The 17,349-nt window shown below is 37.7% G+C and overlaps 1 long non-coding RNA gene across 1 annotated transcript in view; it reads left to right on the top strand.

Annotated features, from left to right (window-relative positions):
• Positions 1-16,965, top strand: part of LOC139186967 (uncharacterized) — a 41,848-nt gene extending 24,883 nt beyond the window's left edge. The window contains exons 2-3 of the long non-coding RNA XR_011570671.1: positions 7,192-7,295; positions 15,068-16,965. This is a non-coding gene — a long non-coding RNA (uncharacterized lncRNA). The remainder of the gene's footprint in view (positions 1-7,191; positions 7,296-15,067) is intronic.
• Positions 16,966-17,349: the final 384 nt, after the last annotated feature.

Raw genomic sequence — 17,349 nt, 5'->3', positions numbered from 1 at the left:
CTTCAGTCGTGTTCAACCCTGTGTGACCCCATAGATGGCAGCCCACCAGGCTCCGCCATCCCTGGGATTCTCCAGGCAAGAACACTGGAGTGGGTTGCCATTTCCTTCGCCAATGCATGAAAGTGAAAAGTGAAAGTGAAGTCGCTCAGTCGTGTCCAACCCTCAGCGACCCCATGGACTGCAGCCTTCCAGGCTCGTCCGTCCATGGGATTTTCCAGGCAAGAGTACTGGAGTGGGGTGCCATCGCCTTCTCCACACACGCAAATGCTTCTATACAAATATTCATAGCAGCTTGACTTGCAATAGCCCCAAGGCTGAAACAACTTATATTAGTTTCCTGTTGCTATGTAACAGAGGATCTGTAATTTTAGTGGCTTCAAACAACAAACATTTATTGTCTCACAGTTTCTGTGGATCAAGAATTTGGGAGCAGCTTCACCAGGTAGTTCTGGTTCTGGGTCACCTGTGAAGTTGCAGCCAAAGTGTCAAGGGGTTACAGTCATCAGAAGTCTGGGCTGAAACTGGATTAGCTTCCAACGTGGCTTACTTATGGCTGTTGTCAGGAGACTATGGTTTCCTATTACATAGGTTTCTCTATAGGGCTGCTTGAGTTGCTTCACAGCATGGCAACTGGCTTCCCCCAGAGCAGGTGATCCAAGAGAGAGGAAGGTGGAAGTCCAAAATTCTTATAAAACCCAGTTTCCAAAGCTACAGGCCATCACTTCTGCTTTATTCTATGAAATAGAAATGAGTCACTAAATTCAGTTCATGTTGGAAAGGAAAGTGAAATTAGGCTCTATGTCTTGAAGACAACAGTGTCAAAGAATTTGTGGACATATTTTAAAACCATCACACAACCTAAGTGTCCATCAACAAGAGAATCTATAAATTGTGTGTATATAACACAATGAAATATTGCACAGCAATAAAAATAAGTGAAGTTTTGATACATGCAACATGGGTAAATGTCAAAGAAGTAAGACACGGAAGAAGACATACTGTAGGATTTCATTTACATAAAATTCTAAAAGCTGCACTGAATTCTAAAAGTTGCCATATATAGAGAAAGTAAATCAGTGGTTGCCTGGGGCCTGGGTTTGGGGGGATGGAGTGATAAAGTCGGGGAGGGAGGGATTTCAGTGGAATCAAAGAAACTTTTGGAGGAGATGGGTATACTCTTCTGATTTGTGGTGACAATTTTACAGATGTATAAATATCTATAAATACATCAAATTGTAGATTTTAAATTTGTGCAATTTATTGTATGTCAATTATACCTTAATAAAGCTCAAAAAATCTATTGTAAAGATAAGAAAAATTTTTCATTCATATGCCAGTTATATTTTCCATTACTTTTCAATTCTGACGCTTTAGTAACCAAATATAATAAATAAGTCTGGAACTTTTATCTACTGCAAGATAGTTCTCAGCAAGGAAGGAACTTATTAACTTCTTTTAACATACAGTAATACTACTGGGATTCTGGGTTCTTATTTGGCCAATCAACACACTTCAGGTTATTTTCATTTTTAAAATACTCCTTGAAGCATTTTTATAAAGCCAAGAGTAACTATTTTGCTTTGTGCATTTGTCCAAAATCAAACTAATTTCTTCCTCCAAAAATATGCTCCTTTAGCTCAGTTTATTAAGTCACCATTTACCCAACACCATGCCCTAGAAGTATCTGCTTCTCCTTCATTGATATCCTCCCCAACCCATTTCTCACAATTTGTTTATTCACTCAACTAACATTCATTGAGGAACTACCACATGCCAGATATTGTACTAGAGTTAGGTGTACAGTGGTGGGTAGTTAACCCGACTCCTCGCCTTATGCATCCTCCATATTTTAGTGGACGATACAGTCTCTGAGTCTGGTCCTTCTATGCTGGACATGTATCTTGTGTCCCTTATGTCTTCCATTCTCATTGCTACTGCTTCAGTTTACGCAGTCATCATTTCTTGCTTAAACTGATGTTCTAATTGGTCTCTGTCCTTTTCTTTCCTCAGACTAGTTTGTTCTCCATATGGCTGCCAGAATCTCCCTTTTGAAACTCAGATCTGATTATGGTATTCTCTGACTCAAATAATTTTTGATGGATCCATAGAACCAGCTGCATAAAGTCCAGGCTTTTTCATGACTTGACTGCTGCCATCTGACAACCTCAATTTCACCAACTCAGTTCATTATAGCATACTGCAGTGCTCAAAGTTCCCCATCATGTTCTGTGTGCCCACATCTGCCTGCACATTTTGCTTCTGCTTGGAAATGACCTCTGACCTCTCTTTTACCAAGTAAATTCCTGTGCATCCTTCAAGACCCTGTTCACATTAACCACTTTTCTCAGGAACATCCATTTGCAAGCAGAATTTATCAGTCTTTTAACTCCCACATCTGTATATTCTTCTCAAGTTTAGCACTTATCGAGGCATAGTGTAAGTTAGTAATGAGAAAGAAAAAAGCAGCCTTATCCCCCAGCAGGCCATGGTGTTTTCCTGCTGAACATAACTTATGCACAGAACACCCAGATCGTTTGAGGTTATTTTGTAGCGAGTCCACTTAATGGGTTGAAACAAAAACAAGATCCCTCCATAAGGACATCTAAGCACAAACAAAAAAACAACACCATGTTAACCACAAAAATGGCCACATCTCTCTCTTTCCCAGCTACTGTGACTTGCTGCTGCTTCTTAACCAATTATAGGTTTAACCTCATTCCATTCCTCTCTGCTCCTAAAGAGTATGAAGATAACTAACCATAGAATTGCTCCCTTTTTTGGCAGCATGCAATCCAGAACAATCACCTGATTCCCTGAGTCTTCCCCTCAATGAACATGGCCAACATCCTATATCTAGTCTCCCTGACATCCTGTAAGACTCTCCTTTGTTACACATGGTGTGAGGTTGAGATCTCCCTTGCTGCTGTAAATAATACACCCCATTTTGTTTAAATGTAGGTATATTCCTGGTAGTGTTTTGCATGTAGAGTTGTGATTATGAAATGAAGTAGCATATAAAAATCTTTCTTGGCACATAAAATTTTAGCTCAAAAAGTATAGTTGTAAATGTAAAGATCATTTACATATTTGATCTTTATACTAGACTCTAAAGATTTAAAGATCTGAGACTTTTATCTATGTCTTTCTAGGCATCCTTGTACAAAGTATAGTACCTATCTAGATACTAAGTACATGTTTACAGGCTAAACAAATGAATGTGTATTTTATGGTTGAAGGCATACATTTTAACAAACAGAAGAAGCTGCTTTAATAAAACATACTATTTTTCATCAAAGTACACTGCTAGTCTGCTACTGACTGAGTTTGCTTTTACATGTGAAGGCGCTCCTGTGGCTTTGATGTTATTGCCTTTGGTTAGTTCCCACCATCAGCAGAGCTGATGTCTTCGTTTTGAAGCGATGATGGCTTGTGTTCTACCTCCAGAGTTCCTCATGATCCTTATAATTCCCAGCATGCACTGCTACACAGCCCACTAGGTATGAGGATGCTGTTATTCCAACCGTACATTACCAGAAATAAGTCACAGTAGGAAAGCAGATTAGGATACTTTAAAGTATGGGGAAAGAGAAACTATGAAAAACTAGGAAGAAAATTGATTTCTAACTACAGTTAGGCCTCATACTCGCTTTGACTTCATGGATGATTCAAGGTATAGTATAGTCCTCTCTCTCCAGGATTTATTTCTATCTATAGATTTCCAGAACTCTCTCAACCTTAATCTTACAGATCTTTCTATTTTGTGCTTTAGTAACATATTTTTCAAAATGGAATAAAAAGTACTAGTTTTGTTCAAGGTGTTTACCTCATTTTTGTCCCATATGGCAGAGTGTTTAAGAACTCAGGTTTTTGCATCAGAAAAATACAGATTGGAATCCAGGGTCACCAGCTTCCTGAATATGTGACTTTCATGTCACTTAACCTTTCTCAACCTTAATTTTCTCATCTATAAAATAGAGATATCAATAATAAGTAACATGCAGAGTTGTGGTGATTATGAAATGAGATACCATATAAAAATCTTTCTGGGCACATAAAATTTTAGCTCAAAAAGTATAGCTGTAAGTATACAGCTTATGAGTAAGTAATAATGAGTAAGTAACTCATTATTCTTCATTAGCAGAGTTTACATTTATAAATCCAAGGTAGAAGTTGGATACTTAATACCATGCAAAGTTAAATTATATAATACACTATTCTTTTACATATTATTGATATGTAATATATTATGAATATTAAATAACAAACTAAAATAGAGCAGTTTGTATTTCAGGGTTTAGTCAAACTCATTATGTCAGTGAAAAAGAAAACGACTGCAAAACTGACTTGTGCATAGTATATCTTGCCTGAAATAAACTTTTAAATTTAGAAAAATAAGATAAGCTCTTTATAATACCTATCACAATGGGAATTTTAGTGATTGAATTGGATGACTTTTAAGGTTCCCTGTTGTCAGAGAGAGAACAGTGAATTTGATAAACAGCAGGACAGACTAAACCAAGTAGGAAAAAAAGCAGAAACTATACTGGCCTTTGGGAAGGATAAGCATTATCATATCTAGCTGCAAATGACAAAAGGAAGTTCAATCAAGCTGGAGGTGTTGGTGAGAATGATGACAGGTAATTGGTTGGTCTAAGTAGGCAGATAGTAGCTAAGAAATCAAGAGAGTTGGAACACAGCAAAGCAACTAGGGGAAATATGTAAATAAGATATATTATGTTGTCAGGGAGGAAGAAATTTTCCTCTACCTTTCTAGGTTCTTATAGATGGATGAAGAATTAAATTGACCTGAGACAGATTAACAGGAAAAAAAACAAGTTTAATAATATGTATACATGGGAAAGACCCAGGAAAACTGAGATATTTGTCCTTGCCAACATGGCCAAAGCCCTCACCTTAAATACCATCTTCAGCTAACGACAAAAACGCTGGGGTAGTGGTTTAAGACTTTAAAGATGAGGAAGGTAATTCACATGGAGATGGAAATGCAAATGTTTGGTAAACAAATATTCACCATGCCATGTAGAGACAATGGGACACAGAGTGGACCTTGCCAAGTTTTTCTCCCAACCACATCTAGTCCATATCTTTTGTAGCTCTCTCTGATTATAGCTCTATTCCTAGAAGAGACTCTTCAAATTCTTTTAGGCAGTTAAGGGGGAGGTAACAAGAAAAACTTTCTGAGTCTTCTGTTTTTTAAAAATAATCAGTCTAAATTAATCCTCATGCTAGAGAGAAACACTTTGAGGTGGCAAATATTGCTCCCCTACACTATTATTAGTAGCTAATATTAATGAGTTATTTTTAGATGGGAAGGGTTGCTTTGAGTTACATTTATTAGCTCACTTAATTGTTAAAACACTCAATATAGTGGATACTACTAATGGGCACATTATGAGGAAATGGAGTTAATGTGGATAATGGTGGAAACTGATTCCATATAAAGGTATTATTTGTCATATTACTTTGGGTTGCAATTTCTTTCAGGTATGTTTAATCTCTGATGCTGTATTGTTTATATCTAAAAGATCAGTTTGGCTCATTGTAATATATTTCATGTTTTTCCTTAACATATTTATGTTTCTCTACATTTGTGATAGCATATTAAAAAGCAGAGACAGTACTTTGCCAACAAAGGTCTGTCTAGTCAAGGCTATGGTTTTTCCAGTACTCATGTGTGGATGTGAGAGTTGGACTGTGAAGAAAGCTGAGTGCCAAAGAATTGATGCTTTTGAACTGTGGTGTTGGAGAAGACTCTTGAGAGTCCCTTGAACTACAAGGAAATCCAACCACTCCATCCTAAAGGAGATGAGTCCTAGGTGTTCATTGGTAGGACTGATGTTGAAGCTGAAACTCTAATACTTTGGCCACCTGATGCGAAGAGCTGATTCATTTGAAAAGACCCTGATGCTGGGAAAGATTGAGGGCAGGAGGAGAAGGGAATGACAGAGGATGAGATGGTTAGAGAGCATCACCAACTCAATGGACATGGGTTTGGGTGGACTCTGGGAGTTGGTGATGGACAGGAAGGCCTGGCGTGCTATGGTTCATGGGATTGCAAAGAGTCAGAGACAACTGAACGACTGAACTGAACTACATTTGTGAACAAATGGAATATAGCGGTGATGTGCTCTGCTTAGTCATCAGTTGTGTCTGACTCTTTGTGACCCTTTGGCCTGTAGCCCACAAGGCTCCTCTGTTCGTGGGATTTTCCAGGCAAAAATACTGGCATGGAAATACTGGCCATTTCCTTCTCCAGGGTGTCTTCCCAACCCCGGAATTGAACCTGTGTCTCGTGTCCCCTGCATTGCAGGTGGATCCTTTACCCATTGAGCCATCAGGGAAGCTCATAGATGTGACAGGCATTTTCACGTTCATGTTTACTAATTCTATCATTTGTGACATTTCTGTTTCCATTTTGATTGATTTCTTGATTTTCTGTTTATTAAAGGTCCTATTCCTGCCTTTCTGCATGAAATTTTACTTTGCTGGCTGCTGAATATTCATATATATATATATATATATAGTTAAAAATGTTCTTGATTTTACTGGGTCAGATTAATTGTTAATAGATGAATGTTGTAACAGTGTCATCTTCGGAGGCTTGTTTTTAAACTCTATTAGGTAGAAACATTAGCATTTAATTTAGGGCTAATTTTTTCCCACTAGTGGTCAGTGTTTTTTTGAGTATTATGTCTGATGCCCCATGCGTTTTGCCATTTGTCTACTCTGACTGGAGGAGATACCAACTATTCTTGGTGCAAGGTCCTATCACTGGGTCTACTTGCTCCCTTCAGGTGTTTTTTTTTTTTTTTTTCAGGACATTAGGGAATTTCCTCATATACATATAATGATCAGGACTCAGGTGAAGTTTTGGTATCTGGGGGAGCTCTTTTTTAATTGCAGTTCTCCTTATTCCCAGTGCTCTGCCAAAACTCTAGCTTCCTTGGCCTCTGTGAACCTTGTTTTGTGTTTCTAACTCAGGAGAATGCTGGGTTCTTCTTCCTCTCCACAGCACATCCTGGAAACTCTATCTAGGCAGTATGCCACAGGAGTCTTACAATTTACTTCACTGAGTTTTTTTTTTTTTTCTTTTGGAATTACTATCCTGTGTTGCCTGCTGTTCAATGTGTGAAAAGTATTGTTTCTTTTCTTTTTGTTCTTATTTTTCAGCTATATGAGGCAAGAGGACAATTCTAGTGTACGGTATTTCATTGTGGCCAGAAGCAGAAGTCCCAGGTATCTTTTTCACAAAGGTCCCAGAAGCTACAGCCTGGGTAAGCACATGATTTATATCCCCAAACAAAACGTACACAAGTTTAATCAACTGTTTCATGACCACATATCATTCCACCTGGACTCAGTCAACTCCTCAATTTAAGGCCTATTGCCTGCCACATTCCATTTTCATGTACAAATTTATGTATTAGCCATGGCTGTTTCAGTGACAGTAAAAGAAATTCCACTCAAACCACAGAAGGGAAAAATTCTTTTAGGTTATTTAGCTAAAAGTCCATAGAACAAGAATAATTTTAGGCATGATAAGATAGGAAATTTCAATGATATTATAAAGGTTCTATATTTCTAGTTCTTGGAAATTTTCTCTCAAATGACTCTCAAAGGCAGGCAGAATGTCTGTCAGCATTAGAAAACTTATATCCTAGCTGTTAACTACTTCACAACACATATCTTATGAGTTTAAAACCTCTCAAAGACAATATCTTTTTTTTTAGTAGCACTTATATTAATAGAAAAGCTTTCATGTTGGGTTAGATTAACCAACCTTGGGTCACTTAATCATTTTTGATCCAATCACTTTTTCCTGGGGCAAGAGTTTTTTTCATTGGCCAGGACAAGTCATGTGGCCTCCAGTTATATATAATGGGTTATCCATAGGAAAGTAGGTTCTATTTTCAGAAGAAATTGATGAGACCATGTGTAAGACAAGGATGCCCATGAGCTGGGGGATAAAGCAGCAATTTCATTTTGGGAATGATGTAGAAACCCAATACTACATCTACTACACAATATAGAGATTTGCCTCAAGGTGAATGTATCAATTGAACTATTGAATTAAAGCCTAAATCTCTTGGACTGAGAATAGATAGGTCAAAGAATATTGGGTGTGGTGAAGTCTACTAACTGAAGTCAGGAAATCTCATCTATGAAAACAGCAGGAATAGCATATTTTCACTTTTAATACTGAGACTCTATAATTCTGTTACAACAAAATATAGAAATACTACTTTCATTAGCAAACTAGGGCATATAAATTCTCATAGGTGAAATGTTATTACTGATTTTCAAATGAGAGAAAGACATCACTCTCGTCTTGCAATATGAGTTGATTTACATCAAATAAATAGGTTATTAAAAATAATTTTCAATATTAAAATGAGTTAGAAATCTCACTCTTAGGAATGGGGTTAATAAGTGTATTCCTTATTATTCAATGGAACTTTCTGATCAAATATAGCTTTTCTTTAAAAACTCTAAGAAATTAGTAGTGAATGCCTGATGTATTGAGTAAAAGGATTCTGAGGTTGTGTTTGGATAAAGCTGGAAAGAATGACTCTTCCACTGTGACTTTTTGTTGTAGTACTAGCTCTTGTGAGTATTAACATGACATTGTCTGAATTGAGTTTCTCTGGTAGCTCAGTGCTAAAGAATCTGCCTGCGATGCAGGAGACACAGGGAACATGGCTTTGATCCCTGAGTTGGGAAGATCCTCTGGAGGAGGGCATGACAACTCATTCCAGTATTCTTGCCTGGAGAATCCCCTGGACAGAGGAGCCTGAGGGACTATGGTCCATAGGGTCGCAAAGAGTTGGACATGATTGAAGCGACTGAGCACACGTGTACACATATTCTGAATCAAGAAAGAGTAACTATATTTGGCTCTGGTTTCAGTTGGTTTTCTTGGCCTTGGGTAAATCACACAGTCACCTAAGTTGATATTTCTACAAAGGAAAATGGCTTATAACACTCCCATATCCCACAGAGATCAACTAAAGATTAAATAATATGTTGTTTAGGGACATATATGTATATTATAAAACTAGTTTTTTAATCAAGGGAAAAATTAAATTTGGGATAGTAATCATCACTAGGGAGAGGGTGAGTCAGGATAATAATGGGGGGGGTCTCATAGTTATTATAGATGCAAAAAGATTAATAACCATATAGTTCTTAAACTGGGTGGAGGACACATGAGTATTTATTTTCTTCATAAATTATAACATATAAATAATACAATTACATATACCTTTTGATTGAATCAAGTATTGAATAAAAGCAAAATAATAATGAAATAAATTTGGAAAAAACACTCCAGCACTTTGAATAAAGGACATTCATAAGAGAAACATGATTCCATTCAATTTCCAAACCCTATATATTTGAACTCTAAACAAGACTCTTTTCTAGTTTAATATCTACTAAAGAGGTTGCGCAAGGTACCATTGGAGATGGCTGACACAAGCTGACTCTGACTTTCTTGTGGACACAATTTATTTAAAACACAAAATGCACATATGTCTGGATCTTCAAGTAGAGGGATATGAAAGCCAGAGCAAACAGGATTTCTATACTTACTGTTTCTGCTTTCTTACTATTCCATTCTAACTTCTTAGTCTGAATTCCCCACCACTCCACTGAGTAACTCATATCAAGATCACAATTTCCATCTTGCCAAATTCAATGGTTGTTTCTCTGATTTCATGGTATTTGATCTCTCTGTGGCTCCTACCACAGATGAACATCACTTCTTTCTGGAAATACTTTGTTTTTGGAATTTTTTTTCCACCTTAATTGTTGCTATTTCTGAATGCCTTTAGCTGGCCCAGCTTCTCCTCTTGATTTCTAAAAGTGGAGTGACTTAAGCCTTGTCCTCAGTTCTCTTCTTTTTATATAGTTTTTTCAGTAGGCAATCTCCAAATGTACTGGTTACCCTAGATCTCTCTCTCTAACTGGGGCCTCTCTCATCAGCTCCAAACTTGCGTATCCAACTACTAAACTGATATACTCATTTGGGCATTGGGCAACCTCTAAAAGGCTGCTCATCCACCAGATTTTCCCCACTCAGAAAATGCTACCTCCATCATGCCAGTATGTCAGGCCATAAACATTTCTGAATCCTGGTTTTCTTTTATGTCTCAAAACCCATCCTTTATCAAGTACTATAAGCTCTATCTGTAAAATATATTCTAAACATGATCACTTCTCATCTATTCCAATGATACAATTGTGGTCTAGGCTTCCATCATATCTCACTTGGACCCTGCTGGTCCCACACAGCAGCCAGAGTTGATTTTTTAAAGCATAAATCTGATTATACCACATCTTTCTACTGGTTTCCTGTTGGAATGACTGTTATTTTCAATTGCCTTGCCATGGCCAAAGAGGCCTCCTTGCTAGCTCTTAGACTCATCTCACACCACTCTTCCTCTCTTCCCCTGCCACCAATCATGTTGGCCTTTGCTATACCCCACAAATGCACATAGCTCTATCACTTCTTGGGGTTTCTGCATTTGCTCTTCTCTTTGTTTGGAATATCTCCCTTATCTCTAACCCATTCCACACTGTCACATGGTTTTTCCTTTGGTATTTCAAGTCTAAACTCAAATGCCAACTCTTCAGAGAGAACTTTCCTGAGGAGCCAGCCAAAGTAGAACTTCCTCTCGTCCCTACCACCAGTCACTTTCTGTCTCACTGCACTGTTACATCTTCTTCATGGCACTTAACACTATCTGCAGTGATCTTAGAAGGCAATGGCATCCCACTCCAGTACTCTTGCCTGTAAAATCCCATGGATGGAGGAACCTGGAACGCTGCAGTCCATGGAGTTGCTAAGAGTCGGACACGACTGAGCGACTTCACTTTCACTTTTCACTTTCATGCACTGGAGAAGGAAATGGCAACCTACTCCAGTGTTCTTGCCTGGAGAATCCCAGGGACGGGGGAGCCTGGTGGGCTGCCGTCTATGGGGTCGCACAGAGTCGGACACAAGTGAAGTGACTTAGCAGCAGCAGCAGTGATCTTATTTATTTGTTTCCCTATGTGAGTATTTTCTGCATATCTCCTCATTATTATGTCAACTACGTGAACACAAAGAATCTGACAGCCTGTTTTATTTTGCCTTATTCCCAGGACCTTGAGTAGAGCCCAGCATATGCTAGGTGATCAATAAATACTTATTGATTGAATTGTTGGTTGTTGAATGAATAAATGAATAAATAGCTTCAAGTCACATAGGCCTTGTCTGTCACCCAGACTCAGATTATATTACATATTATGTAATTTGATAAGATAAGTCTCAGAGTATGATTATTTTAAATAAACATTGACTGAAAGTGAAAGTTGCTCAGTTGTATCTGACTCTTTGCGACCCCATAGACTATACAGTCCATGGAATTTTCCAGGCCAGAATACTGGAGTGGGTAGCCTTTCCTTTCTCCAGGGGACCTTCCCAACCCAGGAATCGAACCCAGTTCTTCCACACTGTGGGCAGATTCTTTACAAGCTGAGCCACCAGGGAAGCCCTGAGTACATGCATAATTTTTATTTCATGTAAAACAGGTAGGTTTCACCAGAAATCTACCAGTCTTTGTCCTTCACTTTTTCATGCTATTTAATCTCACTTTGATGAGATTTCCTACAAGATATTTAGTGAAGTGAAAGTCGCTCAGCCATGTCCTATTCTTTGCTACTGCATGAACTGTAGCCTGCCAGGCTCCTCTGTCCATGGGGATTTTCCAGGCAAGAATACTGGAGTGGGTTGCCATGCCCTCTTCCAGGGGCTCTTCCCAACCCAGGGATTGAACCCAGGTCTCTCGCATTGCAGGCGGAATCTTTACCGTCTGAGCCACCACGGAAGCTCAAGAATACTGGAGTGGGTAGCCTATCCCTTCCCCAGGGGATCTTCCTGACCCAGGGATCAAACCAGGGTCTCATTCATTGCAGGTGGATTCTTTACCAGCTGAGCTATCAGGAAAGCCTAAACCAAAAGAAGGAATTCTGCTTCCAGCCAGATTTATTCTCTGTTTGAAACAACTAAAAAAAAAAAAAAAAAAAAGGGTGGGGGGGGGTGAGTAAAGAAGGAAGAAAGAACAAATCAAAGAAAAACAGACAAACAATTTATAAAAACCAGGTTTCAGTTTCCAAGATGTTAGAGATGAGGCACTGAAACTCAGTGATCCCTGAGACAGAAAATAAAAGTTGTCCAGCCCTTTGACCACCCAGCTTCTGCCCTGAGAATTCTAGGCTAGGGTGCAGAGAGGCAGAATCTGGCAGATTCCCTGAGAAATGCCAGATTACTCCTTAGAAATATTTTGGTTTATCTGTTTAACAACTGGGTTATGCTGAAGATTTAATGGGAATAATCTACTGTTAGATAAAGTGTGTCTTTTTTTTTTTTTTAATAAGAAGATCCCTTTTTCTGACCTTGGGCAGAGAGGATGGGTACATGGAGGGTGGGAATGATTTACCCATGAGGAATGTAAAGTATACCCCATCACTAACACTAGTTAAGCAGGGGTTTATACTTCTAAACATCACTCTTCCTGAGAGCTGCTGGGTAGGAACAGTTAGAAAGAGCCAAAGAGTTGAAGGTAAAAGATAAAAAGTTTCAATCTCATAACCTTTTTGGCTAAATCATTTTGGTCTGTTTTTTCTACCCAAGGCAACTGGATATTTCTGCAGAGGCTTTGGAGGAGCCTTGAAAGGGGGCAGGGTAATGGAAAGGAATCAGCAATTTCGTGTTTTCCCAGAGATATAATGTATCATAGATGGACTTGCTCTCCCCAAGAGGGTAGCATCATGGCAGGAATTTGCCAAGCTAATATACTTTTGCCATGTAATCCTCAGATTTAAATACATCACCTCTCTTCAGACCCTCCAAAGAAACCTAAAAGATTTATAGCTTTTTCTGTCTGAGGGATTTGGAGTATTTTCTGACCTAAATTCCTGGTCTATGGGAGATTACTTTGACAATTTCTTAAATTTAGGATTTGTGAGTCTAAAAACCCACAAGACTTCAAGGAGCTAACAAATTCTCAGGGCCTCGTAACTGTGGGGTACCAAGTGCTTTGCTAACAGAGCCAGCAGCTGTACAAATCTTATATTACAATCCTGTCATAGACACTCAGTAAAGAACCAGAGGAAATTAAGTGAGACATAAATAGATTACGCTGATGGAATCAACAGAAGCATCTTGTCTTTAAATACTTAGTATTTTGCTTGCTTAGCCATAAACCAAAGGAGTCCGACAACATGGCTCATCTCCAGAGCACTAGTAAACAAATGAAGCTCAAGTTAGCAAGATAGGTATCAAAAGATCTGGGCATCATTTTGCTTTAAAACCTTGTTATTTTAAAAATATTTACTGAGAAAGTCAAAATCAATAATATATGCAGTTGGTTTAAAAATTAAAAAAGTACCATTAAACTTGAAAAGTAAGACCCTGACCAACGTTCATTATTTGCTACTCAAATATAATCTTTTGACTTTTTAAGCTGTTTCTTCTGTTCTTAAGTCCATATTTCTACATGACACACTTATGCTACTGTTTCTTCAAGTCATTAATTTTAGGCATCCTGTTATGACAGATGTTATACAACCTTCCTCCTACCCATCTTCTCTTACAAGCTACTATTTTAAATTAAATCAATATTTAGTGTAAAATCATTATAACCTTATAAATACCATTTACTGTAGAGCTAAAACATATGCTGTGATTCATTTTCCCATTTTGCAGCAGTTTTTCTACTTTGTCAAATTTTTCACTTGTAGCACTTGCTACCTATGTATCTGCCCCAAACCAAAATGCTCCATAGCAAAAACTAAGCTATTGAATCGTTTTTTCCAGAAGACACCTGTCTGCAGTCTCTGTTCTCTCACGCCAGTATGTGCTGCAGGGTCAGTTACCTCAGAGTCCTCTTTGATGCTTTACTGATTGTTTCCATTTCCCTGCATAGTTCATATTTTCTTCTTTTTCATTTTGTCCCCCCAATCCCCCCCCCCTTTTTTTTGGCTGGATATCATTCCTCAGTGACTCATTTTTGAAAGAGAGCATGGAAGGTAAAATGCCTTGTCCTCTGTATATCCGAATTTGTCTTTATTCTTATTCTCATCTTTGAATGATAATTTGAGACTGAAAATTATTTTGCTTTATCACTGAAGGTGTTGCTCCACTGTCTTTTAATTTAGGATGCTATTTATTGAAAAGTCAATGCCACTCTCGGCCCCAGTCTTTTATATGTGACTCAAAGTCTTTTCACTTTCATGCATTGGAGAAGGAAATGGCAACCCACTCCAGTGTTCTTGCCTGGAGAATCCTAGGGACGGGGGAGCCTGGTGGGCTGCCGTCTATGGGGTCGCACAGAGTTGGACACAACTGAAGTGACTTCGCAGCAAAGTTTGTACATTGAAAACTTTTACTATCTTCTCTATTCCTGGTGCATTGTTGTGAGTCATTTTCCATTTAATGTGCCATGCATTTGGTGACCTCTTTAAAATGAAGACTCATATCCTTTCATTGCAGGAAATACTCTTATATTGTTTCTTAGAGTATTTCTTTCACAGTTTCCTCTGATCTCTCAGGAATTCATCTCAGTTGGATATAGACATTTCTAGCTTGAACCGCTGTATTTACTTCTTTTTTAAATGTTTTCAGTGTTTTCGCTTGTTCAAGGTTCTGAGAGTTTTCAATTACTTTATATTTCTGTTCCTCAAATTTTGATAATTATGTTTATAATTTCCAATATTTTTGTCTTTGTTTCTTTTTTCTTATGATTCTTTGTTGTTTTATGCGTGTTTTGATTTCTTATTTTTGGAAAATTCTAATTAGTTTTTTTGTTTTGTTTTGTTTTTGTTCTCTGTATACTGTTTTCTTTATACAACTTAAAAAATGTTTTATTTTAATTTTTTTTTTTTTTACTTTGGAGATGTCTTAACCATCTGGTTATCTTTTGGTTTACATTTCTATTTAAGAGTGAAGCATTACAAAATCTGACTAAAAGATTCTAAAATTGTGGCCATTATCTTTTGGCAGGTTTTTATCAAACAAACCAGTCAAAAGTGGGCCAAACACCTAAATGGACATGGATCCCAAAGAAGACATATAGAAGACCAAAAGCACATGAAAAGATATTCAACATCACTAATTACTAGAGAAATGCAAATCAAAACTACAATAATGGTTGCCTCACGCCAGTGAGAATGGCCATCATCAAAAATTGTACAAGCAGTAAATGCTAGAGAGGGTGTGGAGAAAAGTGAACGCTCTTATGCTGTTGATGGTAATGTAAATTGGTACAATCATAGTAGAGAATATCATGGAGTTTCCTTACAAAACTAAAAATAGAACTACCCTATGATCCAGCAGTCCTACTCTTGGGCATATATTCAGAGAAAACTATGATTCAAAAATATACATGTACCCCAATGTTTATTGCAGCATTATTTACAATAGCCAAGACATGGATGCAACCTAAACGTCCATTGACAGAGGAATGGGTAAGGAAGATGTGGCACATATATACAATGGGATATTACCCGGCCATAAAAGGAATGACATGATGCCATCTTCAGCAACATGCCTGGACCTAGAGATACCATATTAAGTGAAGTAAGTCATATGGAGAAAGACAAATATCATGTGATTGGTGGAATCTAAAGAGAACGATACGAATGAACTTATTTACAAAACAGAAAAAGACTGACAGGCTTAGGAAACAATTTATGTTTACCAAAGGGGGAAAGTGAGGAGGAGGGATAATTTAGGAATTTGGGTTAACACAGACACACTACTATATATAAAATAGATAATTACCAAGGACCTACTGTATAGAATAGTGAACTCCATTCAGTACTCTGTATTGACCTACAAGGGAAAAGACTGAAAAAGAATGGGTGTGTGTGTATATATATATAACTGAATTACTTTGCTTACACTTGAAACTAACACAGCACCGTGAATCAACTATGCACGTGTGCCTGCTTAGTCGCTCAGTCGTGTCCAACTCTTTGTGACCCCATGGACTGTAGTCCACCAGGTTTCTCTCTGTCCGTGGGATTCTCCAGGCAACAATACTGGAGTGGGTTATCATGCCTTCCTCCCAGGGATCTTCCCCACCCAGGGATCGAAACTACATCTCCTGTGGCTCCTGCATTGGCAGTTGGATTCTTTTTACCCCTGGGTCACCTTGGAAGCCCTATTCCAATACAAAATAAAAATTAAACAACAGCAAAAAAGAAAGTGTTTATAAAGTAGTAGAAAGAAGAAAGCAATGGCAAAAAGTAGAAATGCTGGGCCAATGGAACTTTGATGGTGAAGGAAAATGAATTTTGAGTACAGAATAAAGATAGGTCATTCTTTCTTGGACTTGTGTCTAGGCCATATTTTGAATGTAGACAATGCTTTGATTAAGGTTAATTTCTTTTATAAGATGCTTCCCTCACCTGCCAAGAAGTGAATAGTGAAGGGAATTTTTATTTGCTGGTCTCTCCAAGGGGCATACACAAGAATGATGGCTACTTGGGGAATTGATATCTAAACCACACTTTATTTGTAATAGAGAAAGGAAATATATTCTTTGAAAGAAAGGGGTGAATATTTTCAGTGCTCTGGAAATAGAGTTCTAATTAATTTATAGATTTAAAAGGCCACTCTGACTTAGCCTCATAATTTGAGCAATAAAACTCTTCTAATGGCTTTACAACAGATTTATAAAATAAAAGAGCAAATTTAATCAAGCCACAGTGCTTGGCCAGTACAAATGTTTCTTTTGTCAGCAATTTACTCTATCAATTGAGAGATTTAGCCATGAATTTGGGCGGCTACATGCCTCATGTTCCGTGAATACACTTGCTAGATCTTTATAAATGCATTCTCTATAGTAAGTTAAAAGGCATACACTTAGTAATCAGCTGAAGTTTAAAAAATTTTCTATAATATTAAATAATTTATTTGAAATTGAAATTATATATATATATAATTATTAAAAAATATATATATATAATTATTAAAAAAACACCCTAAGGGGACCTCCCTGGTGGTCCAGTGGTTAAGACTCTACACTCCCAATGCAGGGGTTTGATCCCTGGTCATTATCCGTGCCACAGTGAAGATCCTGTATGCAGCAATGAAGATCCCACATGCCACAACTAAGACCTGGGGCAGCAAAAAATTAAATTAATTAGAAAAGTTAAAAAAAAATCTCCAGAATATTATATTTAAAGGAGTTAATGTTTCACCATTTATAATCATGTCAGTTGACTAGAGGAAGCATATAGAAGTGTCCATTTATTAGATACTTTATGTATCTGTGGTTT

This window comes from Bos indicus, chromosome 2 (assembly GCF_029378745.1).
Source record: "Bos indicus isolate NIAB-ARS_2022 breed Sahiwal x Tharparkar chromosome 2, NIAB-ARS_B.indTharparkar_mat_pri_1.0, whole genome shotgun sequence".
In the NCBI taxonomy this organism is placed as follows: Eukaryota; Metazoa; Chordata; class Mammalia; order Artiodactyla; family Bovidae; genus Bos; species Bos indicus.
This window is presented reverse-complemented; position numbering and strand designations above follow the sequence as displayed.